The sequence below is a fragment of the Protopterus annectens genome, chromosome 2.part1 (assembly GCF_019279795.1).
Source record: "Protopterus annectens isolate FY-2018-M chromosome 2.part1, PAN1.0, whole genome shotgun sequence".
Lineage (NCBI taxonomy): Eukaryota > Metazoa > Chordata > Ceratodontiformes > Protopteridae > Protopterus > Protopterus annectens.
This window is the reverse complement of record NC_056729.1, coordinates 258,087,177-258,101,731: the sequence shown is the minus strand read 5'-3', so window position 1 is coordinate 258,101,731 and position 14,555 is coordinate 258,087,177. Positions and strand designations below refer to the sequence as shown.

At 39.5% G+C, this 14,555-nt stretch overlaps 1 protein-coding gene across 6 annotated transcripts in view; it reads right to left on the bottom strand.

The window, feature by feature from the left end:
- Nucleotides 1-14,555, bottom strand: part of PPP3CA (protein phosphatase 3 catalytic subunit alpha) — a 2,125,362-nt gene that overhangs the window by 1,927,512 nt on the left and 183,295 nt on the right. The gene's annotated exons all lie outside the window — the stretch shown is intronic.

The window sequence follows — 14,555 nt, the reverse complement described above, 5'->3', positions numbered from 1 at the left end:
GTGTTTCACTGTCATCCCTTTCCACTTTGAATTATAGTTTTCTACTTGAGCTATATGATCCTTAACTGTGTAGCTCTGAAATACCCCTTCAAATCGAGTAATCCCAGTCCACCCTGTTCTACTGGAAGAATCAGCTTATCCTACTTGACTCTTGCCATCTTCTCCTCCCAGATAAAGTCACTCAGCTCTTTATTAATTGCTACCCACAACTTCTCCTCTGGTTGATAAAAATATACCTGCCATGTGTATAAGACTAAAGGGACTAACCATTTTAACTGCTTGTATCTTAATATCCATATAAACAAAGCTTACATTGTCTCTGTTTTTGTATTATATTTTGTTTAGTCTCTTCCCACATACCCTTAGCTGCCACACTAGAATCATGGTTAAGCCATTCTCCTAAATATTTAATTTTATCGTATCCCCATAAATATGGGTATTCCTGAACGACTTCATGTCTGGGTACATAATTTACCACTAGTGTCTTTGTTTTAGCTTCATTTATTTTGTATCCTCAAAAAATCTGAAAAAGACAGGGGAAATATTGAGGTGCAGAAGAAGAGGCATCACCCACACAATTCAGGAGGTAGTTATTATTCCACTGCAGAAGCACCATTTGTGTAAGACTAATGCAAACAATTGTGTGTCGGGGGAGGGATACTGCTGTTTGGCTGTGGTCAACTTCCACAAATACTGACTGCTTTTGGCCATCTACCCAAAACCTCATCAACTATCGTCACTAAATTCATTTCCAAACACTGTAATGACCCCGGTGTTTGGAATATTAATAAAGTGGGAGCTGTAGGTAAAGCCTGTAATGTTTTGGGAAGTACTGTATGATACATCAGTCACATCTGCATGGCCTTTGTACAGTGGCAGGGACTGACTATAGAAACCAACCACAAAGGGCAAGGTCTGTATTTTAATAGAAAATAGAGTAACCAAGTGTACATATTTAAAGGCCAGTTTGCCAAACATTCCTTGTCCTAGAGTCTAGTTTACTCCTTATAGAATGATTCCCCTTCAACATGCTCAAACAACATGATGTATCAGTTTCTTTCCCTTTGTGGCATTTCTATTCTTGTGAATTTCCTTAGTACATAGAATGTTGTAGCTGAATGAAATTTCATGATATTTTCTTTATAGATTTGTACCTCATGATTTTACACCACTTCACCTATCAGTTTTGAAAGATTCTTTCCAAGTAGAAAACACACAGCAAGGTGTCTGTACTTCTTTACTTCATACCCACTGGGATCACAACGTTATTCAGGCCCTGAGGCTTTGTGTACAGTCATTTGTAGCTAAATTATTTCCCTTACCTTGCAGCATAAATCTTCTGAGCCCTTTGTAACCTGAAGGTGACTTCTATTCTTCAGCCACTCTAATGTTCATGCAATGCAGAGTGTTGCACCTGCTTTCTCTAACCACCACACTTCTTACTATGACGCAACAGCCTTTATAACCTAAATCATCATCAAAATGCCCCTGCAGGATGGGAGTGTGCAGGGGAAACTTTATGGCTCCTACTCAACTGAAGACAAAGCTGAATGTCATGCAGGGTTCGAGGAACAGGAACGTGCTCTGTCTTTAAGGCAACCACCTGGATGTCTTTACCAAGGTTACCTGCAAAAACAATCAGTAAACTGGTGCTGTGACAGTGACGTCCCTCCTCTGGGCCAGTAATTAAAGAGCCTCAATCCTCACCACTGACACTGGTGACAGACGTTCACTTGGAACAAATCTAGATCAAATCAACATCTTTTGTTTTTTCCCTGTTAGGGGTCGCCACAGCAGATCATCGGTCCGCTAATGATTGGCAGTGGATTTTTACAGTGTCAAGTTGCCAGCCCGGCACCCAACCTTCAAAGAAGGAACACCCACACATGCTCGCACCTACCTGCATGTCTTTAACGTTCACTCAACCACAAGGATGACATGCAGCCTCCGCACAGGAGGCACTCCAGCCAAGAATCGAACCTGAGAACCTCTTGCTGTGAGGTGACAAAGCTAACCGCTGCACCACTGCTGTTATAGATATACACAGATGCAGCTCTATGCACCAAGCAAATTTCCCTTAACAGTACACAGGGAGTATACTCCCATCCTGGGGCTGTGTTTTCACTTCTCTCTCTCTAGCCTCCAAATAAGACTTCCCATTGACACAGCTATACAGTTAAGTCCTTAGCTGGGTGTTCCAAGCCAAGTCCTCCACCACCCTCTCTGTGAAATCAGTGTTCTCAGCATCCCTGTTCAAAGTAACTGACACATGCACTCTCTTTGAGCTTTGATTTTCACAAACGCGTGCACACACACACACACACACACACACACACACACACACACACACACACACACACACAGGAAAGGTTGGCACAGATTCACTAGCTCTACCACCTCTGCCCGGGCTATAAGGTATATAACACTGCCACCAGAACACCCACAAAGCCAGCTACTCTAATACTCTTGCCAGGGTACCTAGTTATACTGAGTGAAATTAACACCAATGCCAATGGCAATGTTAACCACACAGCAAGGCTTTCAGGAGCAGCCAAAGTCTCACCAAATAAGTACAAGTACTCTCAAAGGTTAAAATATTCTCTAAAAGACCAGCCACAATGAAAAGTTTAAATATATTTAATAATAAATAATAAAAGAACATGAAAATACTAAACATCTATTTCCAATCAACACCAGAGTTTCAGTCACAGGAAATATTAAAAATAACACCGATAGAAAGATTACATACATGCATGCAAATATTTCAGGCAAAGGCATTAATGCCCTTCTAGCTTGCCAATATAACAAAACACTTGTTCCCATAATTAGTGCCCAGGCTTTTCTTAAAAATATCTAAACTAGTGCTTGCTTTAATGTAATCTGGTAGTCTGTTCTATGCATCAGCTACTCTGTCAGAGAACCAATTAGTACACTTCTCATTCCTACAGAATCTTCTACATAAGTTGTCTGATTATTCTCTAGTACTTTTTGAAAACCTCAAATATTCCCAAAGGTAGTTGTCTCTAAATGCCTTATATACCCGAATACAATCTTATCTTAGATATCTATAAGAGACACTGTACAAGTTCAAATATTTTAGTCTTTCATAATAACAAATTTTCACATCCATGGATTCCTTTGGTACATTTCTACTGTACTCTTTCCAGTTTACTCATGCTTGTTTTCTTATAGGGTTTCCATATTGTTATTCCATACTCAAGTTTGGGCCTAGTTTAACTAACAATGACTTCATCATTTTTTGATTTCCTAGACTTTATAAATATTTTTATGCAACCTATAGTTCTATAACTATAATTAACCAATTGGTTGATATGATTAGAAAAACTCACAGCTGGGTCTACCTATATACTCAGATCCCGAGTATACAGTTTCAAATCACTGTGTGCTGTAGTCAATATTCTCCTTTCAATTTATGTCTCCCAAATCTCATACGCTTAGTTTGCAGAGATACAGAAAAACAATACTTAACTAATCTCACTGTATTGTCTTGACAGATGTAAAGAATTAGTGTCCCCTAGTTCACTTACTAGAGCAAGGCAAGATGATTTTGTGGATGACTGATCCTTCTTTGTCAGGTTTCACAAGCAGACTGCTGAGAGTGAAGTGACATCTCTCACTAATATCTAAATATCATTTCAGTGCTAGCAATAGAATGAAATCTGACTCCGGTTCTCACACTACCCCCTTTACTACAAACTGAACCAGAATCTATCCCATATGTGTCATAATAAACACACACACACACAGCTTTGCCAAGCATCTTGAAGCTGTAAAACAATTTTACCACTTCCATTTGCAAACTACTAAGCCAGGCTTCTCACAGACATTTCGTCTCTGGCTGCAGTCAGAACTATAAGATACAATCTTTATGGCCTAAACCAGGTAGTTTAATTTCAGACTATTTTTCAGAGCTGGTTGGACTGAGATTAATCTCTTCTCTTCCAGTATCATCTGTTACAAAATATTACATTTCACACAGTCTGACATATAGGTATATTTCGTTTCTGTCCAGCAGTACCCACTGTTGGTACATTTCTAACACAAGCAGCTTTACAAATACATTTTTCAACACAAGCATTTGTACAAATCAGTTTGATATACAAAGATGAACCCACCCTAACAGACCCCTGCCTCATTCTAGTTAGCCCCACCCATTGTGTCTCTTTCTGCAGGCCCTGTCCCTGGATTTGAAGTCACCAGGCAGCACTTCTTTCAGTAAGGCACTTTTAAACTTCTTCTGCATTACCCAAGCCTGTAGATGCTTCAGACAGCACACCAAACTGCTACTTACAAAGACAGCCATCATTCCATTTCACTTTCCATCAAAAATGTTTCTCATCTGGCAACCCCATTACCTTCTTGAAAACATCTGACATTCAATTCTCTTCTAGTTACTTAACATACACTATGTTACAACAGCTGCGTTCTCTTCTGAATTATTACCTTCTATATCACGTATATTTATTTGCATAGCTTTATTAGTTTTAGTTTATTTTGTTAACCATGTTAGCCCTACAGCCAGTGCCCACTTTCAGAGGGGACCCAGCAGATAAAGCAAAGCACTTATATGACATATGCACCATATAAACAGAAAGACATGTAACAGTTACAAAATGTATTTGCAGATGGTGCCTACAATCAGTTAAATTACAAACTGAATTGCATGCAGCAGTTACACAATCATTCAAAAGTATACATGGTATTTACAAACCTTGGACAGAACCCTAACCCTAACCCTAACCCAGAGATACATGGCATATGCACAGGTACAGAAAGGTAAGCAAAAGGAATAAAGTAGGCATAGACAGTATAAGTAGAAGACAGAAGAAAGCACCGTCAGACTACTGAGAGTTTCGCAAATGTAATGTAAGCTATTAGCCTAGTGGGACTAACCTAGGTCAACTAAGTGTAAGTAAGCAAATAAACAAGAGATGAGATTGTGGAAGGTGGGAGTAGCTGGGTGAAGAAACAGTAGTGAGAGCAGACAGGACAGCACAAAATTAGGAAAAGAAAATTAAGTCTGAGTTTATTGTAATCATTATATACTCATCAACTGGATAAAATGAATTTATTTATAGTTAGTTACTTTTCTTAAATAATAAAATAAGCAACAAGAGTAAATGGAAAGAATAGAGATAAGTGATGCCACATTATGGCAAAACAATATTGTGGATAGAGATCATACTGAGCATTTGATGTTAGGTTGTTGATATGCAACTAAGGTGCTGTATTTCACAGTTAGGGTAGAAATAGCTAAGAGGACAGTCACCTATCCTGAATGATTTTTTTCCACCAACAGAACCTTAATGGTCTCTGAGATTAATAATTAGATGAATAGAGGGACATTTACAGTCATTATACAATTTTATGGTAAGTGTGAAGTGTGCAGCTACATTTAACAGTGGAAGACATCTATCCAAGTTAGTTATAAACATCAAAACTATGCATAGACAGTGCTGCAAATGTGGCTATTTTGTAATAAGTTTATTCTAATATATGTAATGTGGTTTTGCTGAGGTTACGTATGGCTGTCATTTTACAAAGTAACTTGGATAAGACAGCTGTCAAGGTTCTTGAGGACTATGCCAGGCAGTGTTTTATCTGATAGAGGGCACTAAGTTTTTATGGATGTTTTGCACAGTGCAGTTAGTGAGCTCTGGAAAAAGTCACATTCAGTTAGATTATTTTAAGAGATCACGAGTCTGATTGCAAATGTAATGACAAAATATGGGGTTTTTTTGCAAAAAATTATTACAATGCATTACAGTTAGACGTTGCACGTTCGATTTTCAGTTACAGCATCTTATGTGTGTCGACATGCGTTAATGGGCGTTCCTTCGTTGAAGGTTGTGCGTTAGGCCCGGCAAGTCAGCACGTAAAAACATCTACTGCCAATCATTAGCGGACCGGAGTTCCGCTGTGGCGACCCCTAACCGGGAAAAGCCGAAAGACATTAACAGCATTTGTCACCAAAGGTCCTACACTGAAAATGAGATCTTGCCCTGTAGAATTTCCCAGCCAACAAAAAATGTAAGTAAACATCATAATAAATATAGATATTTCATGCGGTAATGGTGGTTATTTTGTATGAAGCTAGCCTAAGCATATGTATGTAGGACTACAGTTTCAATACACACGCATATGAAAGTCAGAATTTCCAAAAGCCTTGATCCTGGTCTGGAACAAAAAGTTAATGCTGCATGCTGCCTGACCACCACCCCCCGCTACTAAAATAAAAAAAATCCAAAAAAAAGTCTAATGCAGCCAACATTCTTTTTTTCAGTATTGTACTCTGTGGTACAGCAGTTAGCATTGTCGCCTCACAGCAAGAGGTTCTCCCGTTCGATTCTCGGCTGGAGTGCCTTCTGTGTGGAATCTGCATGCCCTCCCCGCGGTTGAGTGATGTTAAAAGACATGCAGGCAGGTGCGTGCATGAATGGGTGTGCCTTCCTTGAAGGTTGGGCGTCATTGGCACTGTAAAAATCTACTGCCAATCATTAGCAGACCGGAGTTCCACTGTGGCGACCCCGAACAGGGAAAAGCCGAAAGACATTACTTTTACTCTGTGTTCCACTCATACAACATAAGGACATAAAAGTGTTTGCTTTCTTGTCAATACTACAGGAGTAATCAGACTTGCTGCTCTGAATGCACCTACAGAGTGTCTTGGTTTAACTTCTGCAGTACCTCATTTTGAAATTTGTTAAGCGCAAGCTCCTAAAACAGACTTTTAAAGCAGTTTTAAAGGTTCTGACAGAAGGAGTTACTGAATAAGTGCTTTTCTCAACATATCCCCTTTCAGACTGAGGAATAACTTATCCAGGAGAAAATGTGTAGAATCGAGTAGAAACAAAAAACACAAGGAATGCATACCTCTTAACCTGTTATTGCAAGAGATATGGACAAATCTTACATAATAGGGGGACAAAGCCCCAAAAATAGGGAACATTTTATGCACTGCTGTTAAAATCTTAGAAAGTTGCTAGAATAACAGGGTTTGCGTTAGTATGCGTTTTTCTGAAGGATATCAAGTCTGAAACTCAATGTACGTCATTATTTGGTGACTTTAATAATTAGATCATCATAGAGATTTGTCAAAAAACAAATTTTATGAGGAACAGATAAAAAATATGAGGCAAAAATCTGTACAGTTGAGACGTATGAAGGAATGAGAAAATTCTGAAATTGTGTTTTCTGTAGCTCTTGAGTCACTAACACAGCATCACTACTTGCATTTTCAGGCTGCACCTTTAGCAAACATCTCCTTCTAGTCCTGTGTTAATGTCGAACAGTTTCACTGCAGATGCACTGGGGCTTCATTAACTACACAGGTCTGTTCCCTTTAGTGTCACAATCAGTAATTCTTGTCCAAAAACTCACCCAACTAACTTCTTTTAGATTGGTCTGAAACTGGAATGCAAAGTGTAATATATATGCTTTTTTAATTCAATATTTAACCTATATTTTTCCTTCTGATTATTTTTCGTTTCCTATTTTGATTGTGACCAAGAACATTTCTGATAATCATACTCTATCTGCAGCCTACAGATAATTAAATCATCTTGAAAATATTAACTGATGACAGAAATGAATCCATCTAATTAGCTTTGTGAATGCTGTGAGAACCGAAACATATGTGACGGGGCATGACAGATGGGATATGATGGATTTACATAGTTTTCTTAACCTTTAATTTTGATTACATTTTCTCAACCTCAGACACACGCCCTCAGACCCACTAGTTAGTGGCCAACTAGATTACAAAAATCTAATTGAACACCTACTGTAGTTATTATCCTCGTAATATTTCTGTAGAAAATGTAATAAATTACTGAACTAAACAACATTTCACTGTACATTGTCACACAACAGAAAAGGTAATACAACAGTTGTTGTTGTTTGTCTTTCGGCTTTTCCTAGTTAGGGGTCGCCACAGCGGAACTCCGGTCCGCTAATGATTGGCAGTATATTTTCATGAACGCCAAGGTGCCAGCTCGACGTTCAACCATCAAAGAAGGCACGCCCATTTATGCATGTCTTTCGATTGCCTACCCAACCGCGGGGAGGACATGCAGACTCCACACAGAAGGTACTCCCCTGCACTCCAGCCAAGAATCGAACAGAAGAACCTCTTGCTGTCAGGCAACAATGCTACCGCTGCACCACTGCGGATATAAAAGGTAATACAGCAGTACTTAGTTTAATTAATGTTAACCCTTATCTTTGCCCATTACAGGTGGTGTCAACAACAGTCTGGCAACTTAGTTTGAAAAAAATGCTGTACTAAGCACATCATCGAAAAAAAAATCTTTCTTTACTGGACCCTTTAATTAATGAAGTGAATACAATTCCATACATGAATTGACTAAACACTGTTAAAGTTGGACTTCATCTGAAAAATGCAGATAAGCTGAAGTGTTTTAACTACTATAAAATGCCATGGTGGCAATATGCTTTAACAACATTAAAGACTACAATACAAATGTCACAATTTTCCCATCATTAATCATTTCCTGCACTTTAATCTGACTCTCAATGTGCCACACATAAAGAAAGCAAAATTTAAATATTTCTTTCTCTGTTTAATGACTATACCAGTTTTTGTGGTATTTCTGCGCATCATTTGAGAATTCTATGAAACCCTGCATTATTTCCTGTCAGGATATGACATTGCATCTGAGATGTCACATGCATTACTGCAGCAAGACATGTCATAAAGTGAACCATTTTTCATGGATGAGTGGGTAGCACGCATGTGGAATCACAGGAAACACAAGCTCTAGGACTGAGCCAGGGAGTAAATGAAACTAGAATGTTTAGTGCCTCTACAAACACAATGTAGCAAACATTTCTTGATGAAAAAGAACCAAAAGTACATTTAGATGCTTGCAAATAACATAAATCAAAAGAAGCCAGTGGAAAAAAACAAATCACATGACGATCACAAGAAATACTTAAAGCATTAATTATTGGTGCTGTTCTCTAAAACAATGGAAAAGGCTGAAGAAAAAGAAAAAGCAAAACTACTCTGTACATTACTGTGGAGGAGAAAAATGCTAAGTGAAATGAGGCAACTTTCACAGTATTATTTATTAACAATAATATTTTACATATTATTGTCACCACCATGCCATTTCGGGGTAGAACAAAGTTTAAAATAATGTTAACTAAGTAAGACTGGTGCAGCGATTGTGTATTCCTCCCCCCTGCCCCAATGCTTGATCACCATCTAGCCTTTGCCATGACTGTGTTTAACTGTTCTCCCATCACTGGTCACTGGGGTGACAGCCTGTCATGGAATTGTCATTACCATCTTTGGAGTCATGATTTTTTTCAGTTTCTGTTCCTAACCCCCTTTCTGCTAACTGCTGTGTGTGCACTTCTCTCTGGTGGAGGTACTGGCACTACAGCTGCCTGCAGCATTTCTCTTGACCTCCCAGGATGGACTCACCACTCATTCCTAATCTTCCTTAACAGCTTCTCCAGTTCCTGGGTTGGTAGTCAATCCTGGACTGCATTCAGGTAGTTGTTGCTCTGTGTCACAGCCACAGACTTGATGATGCAGTTATATCAGCACTGCACAGAAGACTCAGATATGAACAAAAATATTTACTTTTCCACTTGTCTTCTATTACTTGGTAACTGATAAGAAGCATACCTCTCAACTGTCCACATTTTCGCAAAATGTCCAGATTTTTGCCACATATTTTTGGTATGTTTCTGACAGAAATCACTGAGGACTGAAATCGCTAAATAATGGCATACATTTAAGTTCTGGACTTAATATCTTTCAAAAAATGCATGCTTACACAAACCCTGTTATTCTGGTAAATTTTATAAGAGCAATATTTAAATTATGTTCCTAATTTTGGGCCTTTGTCCCTCCATTATTTTAGGCTTTGTCCAAATTTCTTGCACTAAGAGGTTGAGAGGTACAGTAAGCAGGCTGGTCAAAAATTAATTTTTCAAGAATGGTCAAGGGCAAGGGTAAATATAATACAAATACATGTGAGGGGGCAATACAGTGTAGCTAATCAGTCTGTGGGTTTTTGGAATACTGGAAGAGATATTAAAACCCAACGAAAACCTAAACAATCACAGACAGAATTTGCAAACATCAGGCAGACTGTGAACAAATGTCAAGACTGAACCGTGGAAACTACAGCTATGAATCAGAAATCTTATCAGTGAGCCACCACGTGGCCTACAACTATGGCCCCATCATAGTACAGCACCACTTTGTCCATCAAGACTTGATAAGAAACTTCTGAACCCCTTTGTAATTGCTCGTGGCATCCCTTCTTCCTACCCAAGGACTGTGCCTGTTTGTTCATTTCCACACAAGCAGTTCTTGAAAACTGCTACAACTGCATCAGTTGTACTGGCACAATATGTAAACACTACTCTGGGGCACCCTCAAGGAGGCCAGAAGAATGGGATCATTTTTATTTCATAGAGCGTCACACAGAGACATCCCATCCCATACGCATGTGGATGGATGGGGAGAAGGGGGCTGATGAATGCTCACCTTTTCCCCTATGCCTTTACAAATTTTAACTTAAAGGCTATTACACAGGTTCATAGGTGTGTACTAGGCTAATGACCTAGCCATAGGATTACCCTGCCATACTGCCACCTGACCTTATTTCCCAGTGCCTCTGTCAAGTAGAGCCACTGGAGTTTTCCCTGGGGTGAATTTTTTCCGTTTCCCATCCACTCATCAAGATTTCTCTTGAAGAGGGTCAGTGAGGTGCTCTGCTTGACATGTATGGGAAGTCTGTTCCATAGCATGGGCAGTCTCTGGGTTATGAACCTGTCCCTTCAGCATGTTCTGTTAATTGTGGTAATGAGGTGGTCGTCTCTGGAGCGTGTGGTGCAGGAGGGATTGGGATTTCCTTAGATGTAGTATTTCTAACAGAACTGGGTCAGACATGGCTTTGTAAGTCAAGCAGAGATCGCCTTAAGTAGGCGATATTAGACAGAGAATAGTTGGAGTTTTTTTGAGTCTGTCCATACAGGACAAGTGTTTTAAGGCCTAGAATCCTCTTTGTGAGGTACTTTTGTGGCCTCTCCAGTTGTTGCAGGTGTCTAGTGAGGTACATGCCAAATGGGGCACTGTACTCGATGACTGGCCTAATGAGGGAAGAGTAGAGGGAGACAATGACCTCTTTCTTCCTGGATGCAAAACCCTTAGTAATGAGATGTCCCACACAGAAGGACTTTCTGACCACAGTGGCAATGTGGTGATCAAAAGAGAGGTTGCTGTCAACCTATATTCCCAGATCTCTTATAATACCTTCTGTGTTCAGTGGACTACTATCAATGTGGTAATTCATGGGAACTGGGTTTTACCAAAGGGAATGACAACACATGTTTTGGCATGGAACTTAAGGCCATGGTTCTGACACCAGTCATTGGTCTCAGTGAGGCCATTCTGTAGGATGTCGACATCACTTGGGGAGTTAATAATAGCTCCCAACTTGCAATTGTCTGCAAACTTTGTCAGCCAGAGTCTGTTCGTGTTGGCCTGGACTTCAGAGAAGTGGATACCAAAGAGGAGAGGACCCAGGACCGAACCCTGTGGGACACCACTCGTGACTAGTCGGCAGTCTGACTTGGGCGTCAGCTACTTTCACACTGTGGGTTCTGTGAGCCAGTTTGCAACCCACCTAATGGTATAGGGGTTGATACCAAGCTTAGTAAGTTTTTCTGTGATTCCTGAGCGGGGAATGGTATCAAAAGCCTTGGCCAGATCAAGGTAGGCTGTATGAAACACCTTCCCTTCATCCACAGCTCTGGTGACTGACTCTAAGAAGTAGACCAAGTTCAGCAGGCATAATCTACCCTTCACAAAACCCAACTGTGTGAGATCCAGAGTTTGGAGATTCCCTATATCCTTGTTTATTAGGTCCATGATGATGCTCCATAGCATTGCATATCAGACTTGTCAGGCTAATGGGGCTATAGTTCTCAGGGTCTGTAGTCACTCCTCCTTTGTGGAAAGGGATGACTGTAGCAGTGCGCCATTCAGTAGGGACAAAGCCTGAGGTGAGGCTGTGATTGAACAGGGCACACAGGTGAGGTGCCAGTTCACTCTGTAGTTCATGTAGAACACAACCAGGGATATTGTCAGGTCCCATAGAAGCTGTATTCTTGGCCTTGGATGGTGCTGTTTTAACCTTTGCAGCAATAATACTGGGTGCTTGTCAATCTACTGGTACTGTGACTGGTCCTTTGGGGGGGGGTAAAGTTGGCACTGAATCTGTCAGCCAGTATACTGGCAAAATCTGTTGGCTCGGTATAGGAGGTACCATTGTGCAATAGCTAAGAGTAAATCTGGGTATTGCCATGGAGATTCTTTACATAACTATAGAAAGGCCTTGTGGTTGTCTTTACTATCTGCTGCAATTCTGTTTTCATAGCTAGCTTTAGAGGATTTGATGAGGGATCTCAACTTTTTGTTGAGGCTGATAAGGGAGTTTTTCCAATCTGGGAATTCACCTTATTCCGCATCAGTTTCCTCCTTCTGTTGGAGAGTTTGTTTATGGCAGGAGTTTCAATCTTGCAGATATTAAGAATATTAAGGGACAGTACCCTACTGTACCCTAGTGATATCTTTAATCTCAAACAGCCCAAGTATAAGAAGGGAGGGGTCTCTACATGAAGAATCAATTCGCTTTTGGAAAAGCAAACAGCAATGTGTCCACTAAGAAGCCAGGAATCTACAGTCACAGAAACCTAGGAGTGGGTACATAAATATTCATAAGTTTGTATGTATACAAAACAGCCATACATACATTTTGAGTTACTTGTAAAAACATTCGGCTTCTTTTACTTGGAAATAAACTCATGAAATATATGTTTTGTACAATAAATAAATAATTTCTTGTTGTACTGCCACATATACACAGATGTTGTTTTCCTTTCCATCTAAGTAACATTTTGTATCTATACTCTATAATTTTTGACAGGTATGTTGTCCATTCATGTACTTTGCACAATTTCTCTCTTCTGATTATTGCACAATCGTTTACACTCTGTAATTCTAATTTTTATCAGCTTGTAAATCGCATCTGCATATTCATACCGTCATGTGGAGCTTTTCTTCCCAAGCCTCCACTGAAAAGGGGCTATCATGCCCAGTCTGACTATACAGTTCAAATGTAAAAATAAATAAATATGTACATTAGTCCAGTGCTCAGGCCCAAAGACCCTCAAGGAACACAGACTCCCTCACACTAGGATCAAATGCCTTTTTGTCTACCCACGTCAAGATTTTTTTTAACATTTCGGAAGTCACAAAAATATTTATACGGTATGTAAATTAATTCCACATATGTGGAATCAAACAGATTCAAGCAAGATCCATTAAAACTGTACTGACTTACTATAATTAATACAAGTTAGACTGTGAGAATAAATTTCTAAGCTTACTGATGTACATATTTAATTTATCGTTAAATGCTTTATAAGCTAAAATTAGTCTACCTCTGTATTTTAATGCAATGCAAAGTGTTTTAAATATATACACCTTTCCATACACTTCAGTCTTCCTACTGATGGAATTCTTTTTGTACATTTTCATTGCACTAATTACATTTTTTTTCAAGAAACCAAATGTACAAGTACAGATGTGATTATGTTCTACAACTGGGTGCGTGAACGCTTTGGTACAGGTTTCACTTATATGTAAAGTGCAATATTTTTCAAGAGATACCACACTCTGTTTAGTTATGCACCTCCATAAAGTGTCTTAAGCAGATGATAATTAGGGGAACATGAATACTTTATCCCTGAGTGAAGTGTCTGCATTCAATCCTGTTATATGCAGGCTGAGAATGTTAACTATGCATCTTCTGTGAAGTAAACACCTTAATCATTACGCCAACCCAGCATAAATAAAGTAGTAATATGTTAATTTGCATTTCTCATAGACAAGTTCATATTGTTAAAAACTGGAATTTTGTATACAACACGACAAAGTCGTGTTCCTATCTCTTGTCATGTTAAAATGCATCAGACACACAGACACATGCAGAGCTGGAGAGGCTATAACAGCAGTACAGTCTGTGGCCATGAGTGTCCAGCGCTGGTGTCTTTATCCTGTACCTAACCTGTATGACTATCTACACGGTCAGTCACTAGTTATTTAAACACATACGGACATAAAACTTCAGCAAGTAGCAGAGGCCAACAGCAGCCACGTGGCCACAGCCACAAGAGTTGGAGCAGCTTAACTCTTTGTCCTTGTTAGATTATGTCTGCTAAACCAGTAAACAAAAAACAAATCAAAAATGATTTTCTTTTATCATAAGTTCACACACACACAGTGGACTGAGGTTGAGAAAATGTACATTCAAGTTTCTCTTGCTTCCCTGCTTAAAGCATTCCAGCTCCCTGCAAGACTTCCTGCATGCCTGACAGCTATCATGAAATGCCAGCTCCATAAAATACAGCAATCTTACTGCAAGCTTTACTGAATTTTAGTAGTACCATGGTAACTGTGCAAGATGTGAAAAAGTGCTTAGTTATAG